Source organism: Neoarius graeffei, chromosome 13 (genome assembly GCF_027579695.1).
Source record: "Neoarius graeffei isolate fNeoGra1 chromosome 13, fNeoGra1.pri, whole genome shotgun sequence".
Taxonomy (NCBI): Eukaryota; Metazoa; Chordata; class Actinopteri; order Siluriformes; family Ariidae; genus Neoarius; species Neoarius graeffei.
This window is the reverse complement of record NC_083581.1, coordinates 4,609,214-4,621,749: the sequence shown is the minus strand read 5'-3', so window position 1 is coordinate 4,621,749 and position 12,536 is coordinate 4,609,214. Positions and strand designations below refer to the sequence as shown.

Sequence of the window (12,536 nt, the reverse complement as noted above, 5' to 3'; positions counted from 1 at the left end):
TTGGCCTTGACAACGCGCCGCTCTGATGAATCGGATCAGTTGCATCGTAAATATCCTGAAATAACTCCGCAGTCGCTGCATGGCAAGCACGCCGTTTTAAACTTCACTACTTGCGGAGAACAGTAGTGTAATCCTGTGTATGTTTTTAATATCCAAGAAACATTGTGGTACGATCTACAAATCTATATGACTCGAATATGTATGAATATGCAAATTGGGACACACCTCCACGTTCTGACATCACAAACGAACTCCTGTGTAAGCTAATCGTGTTAGTGTAACGTTACCCGAACAAGTTCCAGCTTCACCTTTGTTACGAAGCGCTGACGCTGGAGACTCCTTCCAGAAATGTTAAACACGCACACCTTTCACCATTTAGTTTATGTGCAGTACGAGTCCCTGTGAAAGAGATGTTGCTATAGAAACGGTAGCATAAATGAATATGACCGTAATGGAAAATGAGCAAACACCTTCTGACCAGACTCCAGAGCTGAACAGCGGTGAATGCACCCTAAAACCGCGGTTTTGTATCAGAGTGATAACTGGAGTGTTAGTCAGAACATGTAAACAAATTCACTTATTGCACCTTTAATGTGATTTAGAGAAATGTCACTAAAGAGGCATCTGGATTCGGTTAAGAGGCCCTTCTACCCCGAACACGAGCTTTTCTCGAGTCTGATATTGAAAACGTCACACTGTGGCTTCACTCCAGACGTTTCTCATTGAGCAGATCACAGGCGGGAGATGATACAGATGGGAGCCATATTTTTTCCCTGAATCTTTTTTTTTTCTCTCATCTGCTCAAGTTTGCTGCTCCGTTTCATATCTGTCGCTACAACACAGCGAGGATATGAGTAACTAACATGCATCACGTTCTTTCCTGTGCAGGTTCCTCAGTGCACATTTTTGCAAACGTTTCTCGTGAGAAGCAAAAACCCAAACCACAACCGCTGCACCTCTTCGGGTTAAAGTCGGTTTTTGCAGAGACGTGGCACAGATAGAACACCGATATATCTTTCACCTTATAAGGTGCCACGACGCTGCAGTTAACAATGGCACGCTTTTCTAACATCACTGTAGCTTCAGGCACCAGAGAGATACTGAATGAACGCTGGATTCTGATTGGTCGGAAGGTGTTGATTAATCTAGTAACAGCTTGTTCACAGGGACGTGTGCACGGATTAAAAACGATCACTAACGTGTAGAAGTTTTCTGAAAGGAGAACCGTGTTTATGTAACATTTACGGGAGGAACTTCTTGTTGATTCTAAGATCCCTGTTCTTGGCTGCAGGAGTGGAACCCAGTGTGTTCTGCTGTTGTGTGCTGAGATGCTTTTCTGTTCACCACAGTTGTAAAGAGTGATTATATGAGTTGTTATATCCATCCTGGCAAAAAAGCTCAAACCAATCTGTGGTGGGTTTCCCAAGAGCATCTTTACTCTGAGAGAGAGAGAGCGTTCATTGTGATGCTTGCTCTAGCATTTAATGATCTTTGTGCTACGATGCTCTTGATGAAACCCACCCCGGCCATTTTCGCAGAGTTGTATATTTGAGTCCATGGTATTTTTGCTAATCAGATTCAGAGCAGCGTGTCTTGTTAGTATCAAAATGGTGCAGGTTTCTGGAAGGAGTCTCCAGTGTCTGTGCTTTGTAACAATCAGGGGTAAACCTGGAACTTCATGTGTTCTCCAGTGTGGATTATTTTCCTCTGAGTGCACCAGTGTCCACACCTTCTGACCAATCAAAATTGAGAAGTTACCTATGGTGCTTAGGTAACAACGACCTACGATTTTAAAATTAAACAAATTTTACATTTTAAAATAGTTGTCGAAATAATAAATTTGTGCAGACTGTGCTAGAATTTTATTCCTTTCTTTCCAGGACTTTCTGGAATAGTTTAAGCATGCAACTGGGACATGGTTTCACCCTAGAATATGACTGCTCTAGAATACGTCTTTATTCTACCTGCAATGGAATATTGAATTGTTTTTGTCATCTAGAATGAGAGCATGCCACTGAGATGTTCTAGGATATGATGGTTCTAGAACGTGATAACATTGAAGGATTTTTTTTTTTTAACCACAGGACATTCTAGTAGGCCATTGGGATGTTTTAGAATCTGATAATTCTAGAACAGGAAGAATAATTCATTCTAACTGAACTAAAAAATAAGATTTTTTACAAGCCATTCTAGTTTTTTTATTTTTTATTTTAAAAGTCATATTTACACAATTCGGGGGGGGGGTATGTATATATCTCATCTCATCTCATTATCTGTAGCCGCTTTATCCTGTTCTACAGGGTCGCAGGCAAGCTGGAGCCTATCCCAGCTGACTACGGGCAAAAGGCGGGGTACACCCTGGACAAGTCGCCAGGTCATCACAGGGCTGACACAGAGACACAGACAACCATTCACACTCACATTCACACCTACGCTCAATTTAGAGTCACCAGTTAACCTAACCTGCATGTCTTTGGACTGTGGGGGAAACCGGAGCACCTGGAGGAAACCCACGCGGACACGGGGAGAACATGCAAACTCCGCACAGAAAGGCCCTCGCCGGCCACGGGGCTCGAACCCAGACCTTCTTGCTGTGAGGCGACAGCGCTAACCACTACACCACCGTGCCGCCCTAATTTAATTAATAATTAATGTAATTCTAGAATCAAAATATGTATGTGTGTCATCTGTGCTGCCACTTTGCAGAAACTGACTTTAACCTGATGAGCTGCATTGGTTGGGGTTTGGCTTTTGCTTTGAGGTCCTGATGATGTGCTTTTGTTCTAGAATGTACGTATGCATGCACACACAGAGGTCTCCAAACGATAGAGCTAATGCTTTTCTTTTGTCTTTTCTGGAGCCATAATCTTTTTTTTCTTTTTTTTCTTTCAGAAAAGGTTTCAAAGGTCAAAATAATTGATATTGTGCTCTAAAATGACATTCTGCAATCTGATTATTCTAGAACATGATGAATTGGAATTTCTTCTTTCATTTCACTCGAGGACACTAAACCTGTGGATGCTCTGTGACTATATATTTTTTTAAGACATTCTCAAACAAGAACGCATCATCAGGATGTACTCAAATATATTGGTTTTAAAAGGTGTTTTAATTTTTGTTTAAAGCAGGCTTTTTTCAGGACATTCTAGAAACAGACTGCATCATCAGCATGGTCCAGAAGATGATGGCTATGCAGGCTATACTAAAATTGTCATTCTATGACCTGAATGTGTTACCTGGAAGCATATGATGGTTCTAGAACATGGCTGAATTTTTTCCAAGGTCATTCTAGAACCCTGTAAAACCATTTAGCTGCTGTGTGTGTGTGTGTGTGTGTGTGTGTGTGTGTGTGTGTGTGTGTGTGTGTGTAAGTAAAAGAGATTCTTGAATGGGAAAATGTCAATGGGGTGTTCTAGAATTTACCATTGTATAATTCATTTTTGCAGTACATTCTGGAGCAAGGATACATCAGGATGTAGAGGAATATGAAGGTTCTAGAAAAACTAAATTCTACATTTAAAACATCAATTACCCCCAATCCCACCCCCCAATATTCCAGAGTGAGAGCACATTTAGAGTATGATGGGTATGGAGACTGTGTCAGGACGGACATTCTAGAGCCAGAACATATTGACGGGACGTGCTAGAATATGACCGTTATGCAGACTGTGTGAGAATGGACATTCTAGAACCTGAATGTGTCACTAGGGTGCTCAAGAATGAGTGTTATGCAAAGCAAAGGGGAGTCCCATATATGATTCGTACATTGGGGGAGTGCCTGTTAGAGAGCGCACTTGTCCTGGGCCATCGGCATAGTGAGGTAGGGTGGCCAGTTCCTTTCCTCGCCGCCTTTAACTTCCCCAGTGTTTCCACCAGGTCCCCATTCACTGCTGGGTGGACAGGGAGCGAGCCCCAGATCCCCGTCGAGCCGAGGCTCGAACCAGGGACCGTTCGCTTAGCGGTCAAGCGCTCTAACCACTTGGCCACCTGCGCTCCGAGTGTTATGCAGACTGTATCAGAATGGATATTCAAAAGCCAGAACATGTCATCAGGGTGCTCTAGAATATGATGGTGATGCAGACTGTATGAGAATGGACGTTTGAGACCCAAAACATGTCACTAGGGTGCTCTAGAATATGATGGTTACACAGGTTGTACAAGAATGGACATTCTAGAGCTACAACATGCCCCGGGATGCTCTAGAATATGATGGTTATGCAGATTGTGTCAAAATTGACTTTCTACAACCAAGGTGCATCACCGGGGAGCTCTGGAGTATGACAGTTATACAGACTGTGTTAGAATGGGCGTTCTAAAATTAGCATGTGTCAGTGGGGTGCTCTGGAGTATGACATCACAAACTTTGTAAGAATGGACATTCTTGACCCAGAAAATGTCAGTGGGATGCTCTAGAATATTAGTTATGCAGATTGTGTCAGAATGGACATTCTAGAGCGTGAACGTGCCCCCGGGTGCTCGAGAGTATGACACTGTTGTAGACTTTGTACGAATGGACACGATGGTTACGCAGATTGTGTCAGAATAGACATTCTAGAGCCAGGACGTGCCCCCGGGCGCTCTAGAGTATGACACTGTTGCAGACTTTGTATGAATGGACATGATGGTTACGCAGATTGCATCAAAATGGACATTCTAGAGCCAGGACGTGCTGCTGGGTGCTCTAGAGTATGACACTGTTGCAGACTTTGTAGGAATGGACATTCTAGAAACAGTGTGTGTCACTGGGGAGCTCTGGAGTATGAAGGTTACACAAACTGTGTTAGAATGGGCATTCTAAAACTAGTATGTGCCAGTTGGGCGCTCTAGAGTATGACATAGTCACAGACTTTGTATGACTGGACATTCTAGACACAGAAATTATCAGCGGGACGCTCTAGAATATGACAGTTATGCAGATTGTGTCAGAAAGGACATTCTAGAACCAGAGTGTGTCAGTGGGGCACTCTGGAGTATGATATTGTTGCCGACTTTGCAAGAATGGACATTCTAGAGAGAGAACGTGTCACCACGACGCTTTAGAATATGAAGGTTATGTAGACTGTGTCAGAATGGCCACTCTAGAGCCAGAACATGTCACTGGGATGCTCTGGAATATGATGGTTATGCAGATTGTATCAGAATGGACATTCAAGGAAGAAATGTGTCCGGGACACTCTAGAATATGACATTTATGTAGATTGTGTCAGAATGGACATTCTAGAGCCAGAACGTGCCGCTGGGAGCTCGAGAGTATGACACTGTTGCAGACATTGTACGAATGGACATTCTACACCTGGAACGGTCTAGAATATGACAGTTACGCTGATTGCGTCAGAATGGACATTCTAGAGCCAGAACGTGCCCCTGGGTGCTCTAGAGTATGAGACTGCTCCAGACTTTGTACGAATGGACATTCTAGACCTGGAAAGGTCTAGATTATGATAGTTATGCTGATTGTGTCAGAATGGACATTGTAGAACCAGAACATGCTCCCGGGCACTCTACAGTATGACACTGTTGCAGACTTTGTATGAATGGACATTCTAGACCTGGAACAGTCTAGAATATGATAGTTACGCAGCTTGTGTCAGAATGGACATTCTCTAGCCAGAACGTGCCCCCGGGTGCTCTAGAGTATGACAATGTTGCAGACTTTGTACGAATGGACATTCTAGAAACAGGGTGTGTCAACGGGGAGCTCTGGAGTATGATGGTTACACAGACTGTGTTAGAATGGGCATTCTAAAACTAGTATGTGTCAGTTGGGCGCTCTAGAGTATGACATAGTCACAGACTTTGTATGACTGGACATTCTAGACACAGAAATTATCAGCGGGACGCTCTAGAATATGACAGTTATGCAGATTGTGTCAGAATGGACATTCTAGAACCACAGTGTGTCACTGGGGCACTCTAGAGTATGACATTGTTGCCGACTTTGCATGAATGGACATTCTAGAGACAGAATGTGTCACTGCGATGCTTTAGAATATGAAGGTTATGTAGACTGTGTCAGAATTGCCATTCTAGAGACAGAACATGTCACTGGGATGCTCTGGAATATGATGGTTATGCAGATTGTATCAGAATGGACATTCGAGGAAAAAATGTGTCACTGGGGCACTCGAATGTGCGTGGGACACTCTAGAATATGACATTTATGTAGATTGTGTCAGAATGGACATTCTAGAGCCAGAATGTGCCGCTGGGAGCTCGAGAGTATGACAGAGTTGCAGACTTTGTACGACTGGACATTCTAGACCTGGAACAGTCTAGAATATGACAGTTACGCTGATTGTGTCAGAATGGACATTCGAGAGCCAGAACGTGCCCCCAGGCGCTCTAGAGTATGAGACTGTTGCTGACTTTGTACAACTGGACATGACGGTTACGCAGATTGCATCAGAATGGACATGATAGAGCCAGCACGTGCCCCGGGCGCTCTAGAGTATGACACTGTTGCAGACTTTGTACAAATGGACATGAGGGTTAGGGAGATTGCGTCAGAATGGACATTCTAGGTCCAGAACGTGCCTCTGGTCGCTCTAGATTATGACACTGTTACAGACTTTGTACGAAAGGACATTCTAGACCTGGAATGGTCTAGAATATGACGGTTACACAGATTGTGTCAGAATGGACACTCTAAAGCCAGAACATGCCCCCGTGCGCTCTACAGTATGACACTGTTGCATAAGTTCTACAAATGGACATTCTAGAACCAGAACGTGCCCCTGGGCACTCCAGAGTATGACACTGTTGCAGACTTTGTACGAATGGACATTTTAGACCTGGAACGATCTAGATTATGACGGTTACGCAGATTGCGTCATAATGGACATTGTAGAGCCAGAACGTGCCCCCAGGCACTCGACAGTATGACGCTGTTGCAGACTTTGTACGAACGGACATTCTAGACCTGGAACAGTCTAGAATATGACGGTTACGCAGATTGCATCAGAATGGACACTCTAGAGCCAGAACATACCCCTGGGCGCTCTAGAGTATGACACTGTTGCAGACTTTGTACAAATGGACATGATGGTTAGGCAGATTGCATCAGAATGGACATTCTAGATCCAGAACGTGCCTCTGGTTGCTCTAGAGTATGACACTGATACAGACTTTGTACGAATGGACATTCTAGACCTAGAATGGTCTAGAATATGACGGTTACACAGATTGCATCAGAATGGACACTCTAGAGCCAGAACATGCCCCCGGGTGCTCTACAGTATGACACTGTTGCATAAGTTGTACGAATGGACATTCTAGAGCCAGAACGTGCCCCTGGGCGCTCCAGAGTATGACACTGTTGCAGACTTTGTACGAATGGACATTCTAGACCTGGAACCATCTTGAATATGACGGTTACACAGATTGCTTCAGAATGAACACTCTAGAGCCAGAACATGCCCCTGGGCACTCTAGAGTATGACACTGTTGCAGACTTTGTACAAATGGACATGATGGTTCGGCAGATTGCATCAGAATGGACATTCTAGGTCCAGAACGTGCCTCTGGTCGCTCTAGAGTATGACACTGTTGCAGACTTTGTATGAATGGACATTCTAGACCTGGAACGGTCTAGATTATGATGGTTACGCAGATTGCGTCATAATGGACATTGTAGAGCCAGAACGTGCCCCCGGGCACTCGACAGTATAATGCTGTTGCAGACTTTGTATGAATGGACATTCTAGACCTGGAACGGTCTAGAATATGATGGTTACACAGATTGCGTCTGAATGGACACTCTAGAGCCAGAACATGCCCCTGGGCACTCTACAGTATGACACTGTTGCAGAAGTTGTACAAACGGACATGACGGTTACGCTGATTGCGTCATAATGGACATTGTAGAGCCAGAACGTGCCCCCGGGTGCTCGACAGTATGACACTGTTTCAGACTTTGTACGAATGAACATTCTAGACCTGGAACGGTCTAGAATATGACGGTTACACAGATTGCATCAGAATGGACATTCTAGAGCCAGAACATGCCCCCGGGCACTCTACAGTATGACACTGTTGCAGACTTTGTATGAATGGACATTCTAGAACCAGAACGTACCCCTGGGTGCTCTAGAGTATGAAACTGTTGCAGACTTTGTACGAATGGACATTCTAGACCTGGAACGGTCTAGATTATGACAGTTATGCAGATTGTGTCATAATGGACATTGTAGAGCCAGAATGTGCCCCCGGGCGCTCTACAGTATGACAGTCAGTGCGTTTACATGCACATCCAAATCGAGCTACTGTCGGTAATCGAGCTAAGGGTCCCAGCAGGGGTGCCAGAGAAATCCAATCCTACATGCACACAAGGAAATCGAGCTATTGTGTGAGGTACATTGTGCACCCGAGCCACAGGTGGCGCTACACGCCCCATTGTGTTGGTACACTTCCGGTTGTCGTCATGAAGAAGAGCTATTCAAGAGTATAAACAAAGTTATCAGTTCCGTGTTCACAAGAAGAACGACGACGAGGACAGCAACATCGAGAGATGTTGTTCCTCCTGACCTCTTCTGCTGCTCGCTACTACTACTGTTGTCATGCTGACCGAGGCTGTTGTGTTTCCCGCTTGTGGTCTCGTCACTCCCGGAAGGGGCAGTGCTGAAGTAAGTAGCTCCACTACGTAGCTCGATAGGGTTTACATGCACTAAGTAGCTCGGCTACAATCGCATAATCTAGGTCACGTAGCTCGATTACGAGAAATCCAGTTCGGTTCGATTTCAGCCGAGCTAAGGCGTTTCCATGGCATTTAGAACTTCGATTTCAGTCGAGCTACGGCAGAAATTCGATTTTCTCTATGTGCATGTAAACACACTGACTGTTGCAGAAGTTGTACGAATGGACATTCTCGAGCCAGAACGTACCCCTGGGTGCTCTAGAGTATGACACTGTTGCAGACTTTGTACGAATGGACATTCTAGACCTGGAACGGTCTAGAATATGACAGTTACACTGATTGCGTCCGAACGGACATTCTCGAGCCAGGATGTGTCATGAGGATACTTGAGAATATGGCGGTTCTTGAACATGGTTAATTAATTCGAGTAATCTTTTCAGGTCATTCTAGAACACTGTGTGTGTTATGCTGTGTTCACACTTATACCGGTACGAAAGTGGTATAACTGTATCGATACAAAGTATACCGGTACAGTTTAGTGCATCTGTCCACACTAGCGAGAAATGTTTGCGGTTTTCTTTCACGGAAGTTGAAATGCGCGTGCGCGAAATGTTTCCGTGGTTACCGAGTAACTTCCTTCCGAGAATATGGCGGATGAAACAATGTGTGTGTGCTTTTTGTTGTCAATGTACAGTCTGTATTTCTGGTGGTCATTTATTCAGTCGAATTGTATAAAATGCGCGAGGCAGTTGAGAAAGAAACAAAGAAAATGAATCTCCCTTTCTCCCCCCTCACTTTCTCCCTCTTCCCTTCTCTTCCCCTCCCTTTTCCCCTCTTCCTCCTTTCTTCCTCCCCCCCTCCCCCCTTCTTTGCTCCATGTAGCTCCACGGTCGTTTTGAGCCATTTTGATGTTTTATTTACAGCTGGAACGCACGTGCGTATTGTATTGTATGAATAACCCGGAAGACGTAGGAATGGTTCATTGCGCTTGCGCATTATATTTGTATCGATACAGAACCGCTTCATCTGTCCACACTACAGCGAAGTGCTACAGTACCGATACGAAACCCATACATTTGTGGGTTTCGTACTGATACCGCTACAGTACCGGTATAGTTGCTAGTGTGGACAGGTGTTGCGGTACGAAAGTAGTTTCGTATCGGTACAAAATCCCTAGTGTGGACAGGGTATTATGCCGCTTTTCCACTACCAACGCGGCTGAGTTGGGCTGAGCCCTGCCGTGCTGAGTTGGGCTGAGTCGAGCTGAGTGGGGCTGTTGGAGTTGCATTTCAACTACAACTGCGCTGAACCGTGCTGGCTGGAAGTGAGTGGACACATTGGGTGGAGTTAGCGAAAGTGGGTGGACGTCATGTGATGTCTTTAGGCGGCGCAAACAGTGACATCAGTGACCTTTTAAGCGGTAGTCTCACGACCCGGATAGTAAACAATAAACATGGAGGACATGGAGTCGTTAGTGTTGCTGGTCTTGGTGCTGTGGCTTGTTGTCACCGACAACGCCAACAGATACTGGCAAGAGCGTATAGATGAGGCGAGGCGCATAAGGCTTCAGAAATTCTCGTAATTCGTAATTCTTCTTCTTCCGGGTTTACGGTGTTTACAAATCCCAGCGTGCTCGCGGGGCGTGTGAGGACACTCCTCCTCACCAATCAGTGCACCGGGGAGTGTCTCCTCACGCCCCTAGCCCCACTCGGCTCGGTTTGGCTCGCTTCAGCCCCACTCCAAAACCGTGCGAGTTTTTGGCCCTTTTCCACTACCCTTTTTCAGCTCACTTCAGCTCGACACGGCTCGCGTTTCGACTACCAAAAACCAGCACGACTCAGCTCGCTTCAGCCCTGCTTAGCCCCTAAAACTCGCACCGTTTTGGAGTGGGGCTGAAGCGAGCCAAACCGAGCCGAGTGAGGCTGGGGGCGTGAGCAGACACTCCCCTGTGCACTGATTGGTGAGGAGGAGTGTCCTCACATGCCCACACACGCCCTGCGAGCGCGCTGGGATCTGTAAACACCGCAAACCCAGAAGGAGAAGAATTACGAATAACGAGAATTTCTGAAGCCTTATGCGCCTCGCCTCATCTATACACTCTTGCCAGTATCTGTCTGCGTTGTCGGTGACAACAAGCCACAGCACCAAGACCAGCAACACTAACGACTCCATGTCCTCCATGTTTATTGTTTACTATTTGGGTCGTGAGACTACCGCTTATGGCCCTTTTCCACTACCCTTTTTCAGCTCACTTCAGCTCACTTCAGCCCGACACGGCTCGCGTTTCGACTACCAAAAACCAGCACGACTCGGCTCGCTTCAGCCCTGCTTAGCCCCTAAAACTCGCACCGTTTTGGAGTGGGGCTGAAGCGAGCCAAACCGTGCCGAGTGAGGCTGGGGGCGTGAGCAGACACTCCCCTGTGCACTGATTGGTGAGGAGGAGTGTCCTCACATGCCCACACACGCCCCGCGAGCGCGCTGGGATCTGTAAACACCGCAAACCCGGAAGGAGAAGAATTACGAATAACGAGAATTTCTGAAGCCTTATGCGCCTCGCCTCATCTATACGCTCTTGCCAGTATCTGTCCGCGTTGTCGGTGACAACAAGCCACAGCACCAAGACCAGCAACACTAACGACTCCATGTCCTCCATGTTTATTGTTTACTATTCGGTCGTGAGACAACCGCTTAAAAGCTCAATGATGTCACTGTTTGCGCTGCTTAACGACATCACCTGACGTCCACCCACTTTCGCTAACTCCACCCAATGTGTCCACCCACTTCCAGCCAGCACGGTTCAGCGCGGTTGTAGTCGAAATGCAACTCCAACAGCCCCGCTCAGCCCGACTCAGCACGGCACGGCTCAGCCGCGTTTGTAGTGGAAAAGCGGCATAAGTTGCAGGTCCTGAAGTGCAGTCGGTGTTGAATAAATGGTGCTCTGCGCCTTTAAGAGGCCGCTTTGTTGGAAGTGAACAGGGCTCGGATGGGGGAAGGGCCGCAGCGGCCGCGTCTCAATCCGAGCAGCTCAGGTTTGGGGTTTTTTTTTTTCTTTCCTTCTTCTCTTCTATTCTCTCCGCGCGAACCCGGAGCAAGCAGCGAGCAGGAGAGAGAGACAGACAGACACAGAGAGAGAGAGACAGACAGACAGACAGATCCGGGCCTGAGACGCCTCGCTGCGGAGACATGCTGTAATTCCCAGAGAGAGAGAGAGAGAAAGGAAGGAAGGAAGGAAGAGGAGAGAGAGAGAGAGAGAGAGAGCGGCGATGTGCGGCTCCGGAGATGTGCAGCAGCGGGACTGAGATTGTACCGAGACTCCGCCGCCCTGCGCGCTGATCAACACGGTAAACACCGGAGACTCCTTTAGATCAAACCGAACAATCCGCTACAACACACAGCCTTCCTCCCTCTCTCTCTCTCCCTCTTTTCCCTCTCTCTCCCTCTCTCTCCTTCAGCCATACTCCTCCTCCTCCTCCTGCTGCTGCTTTGAAGTGTAAGAGCGCGCGGCCTGCACTCAGCACTACAGTTAGTTTGTATCCGTTTGCGGCTACATGAGAGAAAAATCAGAGAAGCAGAAAGGAGAAGAGCAGATCCTGATTTAGGAGCAGAACTCTTCCCAGGAGCTTATTGTGGAACTGGAGCTCATCCAGACAGGCTGGGATCAGGTTAGCCTTTAGCTTAGCTTTAGTGTGTCAGCTTTCATTTCATACAAAACAAAAACAACAACAATAATAATAATAATAATAATAATAATGTGCAAAGTGATACATTTTATATGACATTGTAGATCGGATCAACATTACTGCTCTTGTAATCTCTTTGTGTGTGTGTGTGTGTTTTCACAAAGCTGACCTTTCTTATGTATATAAAGGTTTTAAGGTTTACGCCTCTGCCTTTACACACAGTT

The 12,536-nt window shown here is 46.2% G+C and overlaps 1 protein-coding gene across 4 annotated transcripts in view; it reads left to right on the top strand.

The window, feature by feature from the left end:
• The first annotated feature begins 11,640 nt into the window (after nucleotides 1-11,640).
• Nucleotides 11,641-12,536, top strand: part of plcg1 (phospholipase C, gamma 1) — a 100,067-nt gene continuing 99,171 nt past the window's right edge. For 2 of the 4 annotated variants that reach the window (XM_060937157.1, XM_060937154.1), the window contains exon 1: nucleotides 11,676-11,973. The gene's annotated coding sequence lies outside the window, so the exon portion shown is untranslated. The other 2 variants (XM_060937156.1, XM_060937155.1) reach the window with 2 other exon arrangements.